The 6324-nt window shown below is 40.3% G+C and overlaps 1 non-coding gene across 1 annotated transcript; it reads left to right on the top strand.

Moving 5' to 3' along the window:
• Positions 1-444: 444 nt before the first annotated feature.
• On the top strand, positions 445-550 carry LOC144702823 (small nucleolar RNA R71). The gene has a single exon (XR_013581398.1). It is a non-coding gene; the product is annotated as a small nucleolar RNA R71 (small nucleolar RNA).
• The last annotated feature ends 5774 nt before the right edge of the window (positions 551-6324 follow it).

The following is a 6324-nucleotide window of genomic DNA, read 5'->3' as shown; positions in this document are numbered from 1 at the left end:
CCTATGGCATTCACCTCTGAGATCATTGCACAAGCTTCTCGAGTGTGGCCATCACTTGAGCATATCTCACATCGAGTTATGTGGTTACTCGAAGAATTGTCATGTGATCTTCCATTATTCGGTCCTTGCCATAGGGATCTCATTTGTTCATTCATCTTCTCCATGGCTTTTCCCATCATGACACCGATCTGTTTTTCAAATCGGTCCATGGTAGTCTGATGTTCAACTTCTCTAACATCCAACAATCCACCTTTTCGAGGAGTAACCCTCACATGATCGGAAGCATGTTGGTGGTAGGCTAAATTGTCTGACATTTTTTCTAGAAGGGCCATAGCTTCATCTTCATACGTGTCTGCTATTGCACCTCCACTCGAAATATCCACTCTTCTTTTTTCGGCGTCATTCAATCCTTCATTAAAAAGTTGAACTAACTCCCATTCGCGAATGCCATGGTGGTGGCATTTTCTTATGAGCCCCATCAATCTTTCCCAAGCTTCACTAAAAGTTTCATTACCTTGCTGAAAATTCTAAATTTTTCTTCTGAAAGAGTTCGTCCTTGCTACTGTATAGTATCTCTTTAAACAATTTTTTCCATCTCTATTCCATGATTCAAAATTTGTCCCCAATGTTCTAAATCAATCTTTGGCTCTATCCTTTAGGGCATGAGGGAATAGTTATGTTCTCACTGCTTAGAAATCCTAGGGTAGGTTCAACTATCACAGGCTTCATAAAATTTTTCTAAGAAATCATATGGCTCCTCATTTGCCTTCCCTTAAATGGATGGTAGTGATTGAAATTGGTGTGGGTCTATCCGAAACAACACATCATCTCCAATAGTGGCATATATCCTAGTTAAATGGGAGTTTCAGCTGGTGTTGAATATTCTCTAATTCTCCTCCTTCCTTCATCAACTACTTCAGGATTTCCTACTCCATTCCCTATATGGTCCATTGGTGGAATTCTAGTGGATGTCTCTTCTACAAATGTAGGTGCAATGAGAGGTGATTTGGGTGAGGGAAAGTTTTTTAGTGGTGAAGATCTGTCACTATTCTCTGATTCAAACCCAGACCTGAGCTTCATACAGAATCACTAGTTAAAACACAGGCACCCATTAGTCGTTAGCCACAAAATCACATTTGAAATTTAGAATGATAACGAAGATACTTATCAGCAATACAATTAGCACTTCTTAAGTATTTCAATCCAAAATTGGAGGTAAAATGTAGTGCAAGAAAATATATTAAATTTAAAGTCAGCACTTCATATAAAATAAAATAAAAAAGATTTTGAACACAATTTTAAAGCACACAAATAATAAAAATAAAACCAATTGAATTTCCTTAGCATTGCTTCCCCGGAAATAGTGCCAATTGATAAGCCATAAATAAGGGTAAATTTTATAAAATTTCAAGCCCTTGCCATTGTCAATTTTAGCTTATACAATAAAATTTATGAAAATCCTTCTTATGATGTGTAGTAATAAGTACGAGTATCGTCCAATGGAAGGTAGTAAGGAATCCAATTGATGATCTTCTTGAATATTTTGAACCTAATTGGGGTTAACTTAATCTTCAACGGACATCAAGTTACCCTCATTAGAGCAGGAATTTAGAAAGGGGGGTAGAAGAGATGAGAGGAATAGAAGAAATATGGGCTCCAAATTGAAATATTTGATCCAATTGTAAGGATCAAAGCAGCCAATTAGAGAGGTTGAGAGGGAAATTTGGATTTGCTTTGGTTTGTCTTGTTGGTTTGATAATTCAGAAATAACTATACTATTAGATAATAAAAAGGGAAATTCAATCTCCTAGAAATTGAGGTTTTTTTTATAGTTTTCTTAATGTGCACTTGGAAGAGCTAGGTAAATCTGTCAATCTCTCCTCTAAACCTCAATAAGGGCTTGTACATTTCATTCAAGCCTAGCGCTTTAGAAGATCAGACCAAGATCAAGAAAAACGAAGAAGAAATTCAACTAAAACATCATCCGAAATACACTAAAACTTCAAATACAAAGACAAAAACAATGCCAAACAGGTTGATCCAAGCTGGAGCTCCTCTCTCTCTTGCAGCTGTGATAGCGCACCATATAGAATGAGCTCCCCTTTTCGAAATTCAGCTTTTATAATTAGGTTATACAGTGAAAATTACCATTTTACCCCCATTTAGTAATTAATTTTTATCTACCAATGTAGGCTTGATCTGAATGATCTATTACACATAGAAAGAGTAGGTCAAGATGAGAAAATCCATAAAAATATCATCTAAATCAGACTTCAGGATCAAAAGTTATGAGTAAATGAACAAAAACTAATTTTAGCCATTGGATTTAAAACCATTTATTATTAAATTTTCATTTTAAATGCACATTTATGTGTCGTCTTCTCATTGGCTCGTGCATTTTGAATTCCTTTATTTGGGTTTGATCTCTGAGCACCACATACCCCCTGGTGAAAATAAAAACAAAGAAAAAAAGATTAAAAAACTGGTTCTAAAAATTGAAACTCATATGACATGCGTTTCTCACAGCGTCAACAAATATAAATAAGGCTACGTCACTGCCTGTGGGTGCACTTTGTATGCGCCGCATGGGCGATGAACTTACGGCCCTGTGGCCACCATCACTAAGTGCCATCGGATTCTCATCCGACGGCTGAGATGGGGCCATGTTGACGCTCGAAAAAATTGCTTGGTTGTTTTCCACAAAAGTCCTTTTTAAAACTTGAAATCGCAGTTGGATGCCGCCCATAAGTATTTGCGTACGTGCCCTTACGCACTCTCCTCTGAATTTTTCCTAAAATCACAAAAACAAATCCTAGCAATTTTCAATTCAATCACTGCAACTTTTACATAATTGTATCTATGCCTCTGCCAAAACAACCAAGAGCTGTTTTCAGGGATATAATTGCAACATGAATTTACGAAAAACCCCTTAAAGTTGGAAAATTACTTTAACACTCATTTTCGCCTTATAAATATATTATTTTCCTCTTTAAAACATCATTTCTTCCTCAAATAAAACCCATAAAAATATTTTAAAATCCTAGAAAATTCCAAAAAATTCTAGAAAATTCAGTAATTCATCCCCACACTAATTAACCTCAAAATTAAATTTTAAATCTGCCATTTTCATTTAAAAATAATTATTTTAAGCTTAAATAAATCCCAAAAATTCATAAAATTAACAGAAAATTAGTTGAAAATTAGAAATCACATGGGAACATTAATTACATGTAGATATATGATACCAACCCCATTTTAATCTCATTAAATGCATAAAATTGTGATGAATTGCTTGAAATAAAGACAGAATGGTCATTTCCCGGGTAGTAACCCCCGATTGTTGGCGCGTCATTCGGAGGTGGGCATCTTACCTCTATATAGCATGGGAATCTATCCTGGGGACAATGTCGGTCCTCATGGTAGCATGGGGAGCAATATCCGACAGGTTGCAGAGATCTCTGTCTTGATTGGCCCGATGGTGGTTGGCGTTGTTAGTGATGATGCACCTACTGATCATATTGTCGATATTGTTGTTGGGGCGATAACAGGTCACGGGGATGGGGTGACGTAGAGCCATCCCTTATCAAAGATTTACCGGGTTGGTGAGGAGCGTTGTCCTCCGATGTCAGTGTGCGATGGGTACTCGGCGGTGGCCTAAGAGACGGCGACAGGCTGATCTGGTCGCTATTGTTAGAGCAGGGCAGGGTACAATCGCAAGTAGCCCACTAGGAGGTGTAGGGGCTCTTGAAGGAGGGTCCCTACTAACCCGAGCAGACGACTCGGTCATGGCACGTTCAGACGAGGTGTCTTAAAAATACAGGCTAGGAGGATCTTCCACTAGAAGATCAGAGACCTTAGGGTGGTACGCGTGATCCTCGTCATAGTAATCATTACTTACGATGGAGTATGGCACTAAGGAAGACAATTATGCTAAAAGTATGGGTTGGGGAAAGGAAAGGAAAGGAAAGGAATGACCTGCATGCAAGATATAGGATGCATGTGATGGATGATGAGGGTGTCGGCAGCCACACAAATAGGGAATCTGGTGATTGTTTACTGATAAGGGATGGACGCGACATCAAGAAATGATGCTGGCAGCTCTTCTTGTGGCGGCAGTATCTCATTCGCGGTGCTGAACTGGCAGTGCTGGCAGTAGCATCAATCGGAGATCATTGTCCTCGTACCTACTCTATGAAAGCAGTAAAATAATCTCGATGAAGGACCAGGAGGGACCCCAAGTGAAGAGAAACTCGAAGTTTCAATCAAGAAGTCCAAATGGCCTTAGGGGCATACCAGCCCTTTTATAGGTAAGGGTGGTTGCCCCAGTGGGCCAACTTAGGGAAAATGTCCAAACAGAGACATTCCATTAATCGTTCAGATAACTTAAAAAGCATTGGAAAGATGAAAGAGCCCAAAAACGTGCTCCATAAAATCCAGAAAGACATAATGAAAAAATAAATAGACTGTTGGGACCAGTCTTCAAGCTGTATACTTGAGACTTTGGTTCTTCGCGTTGGCTCGGGCTCCACGACGTGGCTGCTAGGGAGCTTGGGCTTGGTCTTCCCGATGGTCCTCCATCGAGATTGCTTAGTAAGTGATCTACCCTTTGTATATCGCCATCTTGATCGCCCTTGATATCTACTCATCACAATCCAATTGATCCCCAACTATCGCCCTCCAACCTACGATTGATCAGATCAGTGACCTTGAGCTCTAGGTATGGAACATATTGGTGATAATTCCATTCTATTAACAAGGGTACTATCTCCACTTGAATCAGCAAATCCAAAACACTTGATCACATAACAGCTTACTTGCCCAGCATGCGTCTTTGATGGACAAAATTATGGGTCGTGGGCATCCAGGTTTGAAAACTTTCTCACTTCCCATAGTTTAAATCATCATATAATGGAGGAGCCGCACGCCATCACATCACCTGATTTTGCTGCATGGAATCAGCTTGACTCAGCAATTTTGGCATATATGCTTAAGAGCATCGAGCAGTCCATTGTCAAGCCACTCTCATGTATACGCCAGCTAAGCAACTTTTGACAACGATTGAGATTATGTATACCAACTGAGCCAACATTAGTCGCACAGTGGAAATATTTGAATCACTACTAGCCTGGAAAGAAGGAGACTCTACACTCCAATCTCATTATGGGAGACTTTAGACTTCAGTCCAAGAGCTGGCTATCGATCAACCCCATATGACGAACCTGCCAATGTTTGAGCGTTATTGCCATGAACTGGTTGCCGCCCTTTACCTAGGCGGACTACATCCATCTATTTTTGCACGGATTAGGAGTACTATCCTCTTGGGTGATCAGGTTCCAGACATCTCCTAGATATTTTCTGCTGCTCTTCGTGTGACAACAGGTATGTCACACACTTCACTCGGAACCTCTCCCGCTCTGTCCGGAATGGCGATCTCTGCCCCTCCTGCTCTGAATATTGAGAATAGTCACCCACCAAGAGGGAAAGGGAGGAATTCCTTTCCTTCCTACAAATACTACGGCAAGTAGAATCATCTCACCTACAAGTGCTGGAAGCAGTTCGGGAAACCAACTATGCGCATCTGGCTATTGAAACTCCTACCCTAGTGACTCTGTTGAATGTCCCACTTCTAGTATTTCAGGTGGCACTTCTGCAGAGTATGACTCTCTTCGTCGCATTGAAGGAATTTCAGGATCTTCTCATCCAGCGACACAGTCTGCCCCATCCCTGTGAGGTACACACTCTTCTTGCTTCTTCCTCTTCATCATGGATAATTCATTTGGGGGCGTCAAAACACATGATTGGTACATCTACACTCCTCTCCTCATACAAACAAACCTCACAATCCCCTTCTGTCACCTTTGCCAATGCTCGGGCTTGTCAGATCAAAAGCCTTGGAGATATCTCCGTCACATCCCCCTACCTCTTAACCAAGTCCTCCATGTTCTAGGATTCCCTGCAGATATCCTCTCAATCAGTGCCACCACACGTGCAATCCAGTGTTCTATAACATTTTTTTCTTCATATTATACATTCTAGGATCTGCATACCGAGCGGAGGATTAGCTACAGCAACGAGAATGGATGGGGAATCTACGAGCTGATATTCGATGAAATTTACTCTGTCCCTCGGCTCTTTTCTCTTCACTTCCTTCAAAAACATCTTTTTTTTTAGTACAAACACTTGGGTCATCCTTCCTTTGAAAAGATAGAAAAGTTATTTCCTTTTAGTTCTTTGACTCAATTTACGTATGAGTCATGTCAGTTAGGTAAACATCACCGTTCATCATATCCACGCCAAGATGGACTTCCCACATCTACTCCATTT

This window comes from Wolffia australiana, chromosome 4 (genome assembly GCF_029677425.1).
Source record: "Wolffia australiana isolate 7733 chromosome 4, ASM2967742v1".
NCBI lineage: Eukaryota > Viridiplantae > Streptophyta > Magnoliopsida > Alismatales > Araceae > Wolffia > Wolffia australiana.
The sequence above is the reverse complement of the archived record's forward strand: the minus strand, read 5'-3'. Positions and strand labels throughout refer to the sequence as shown.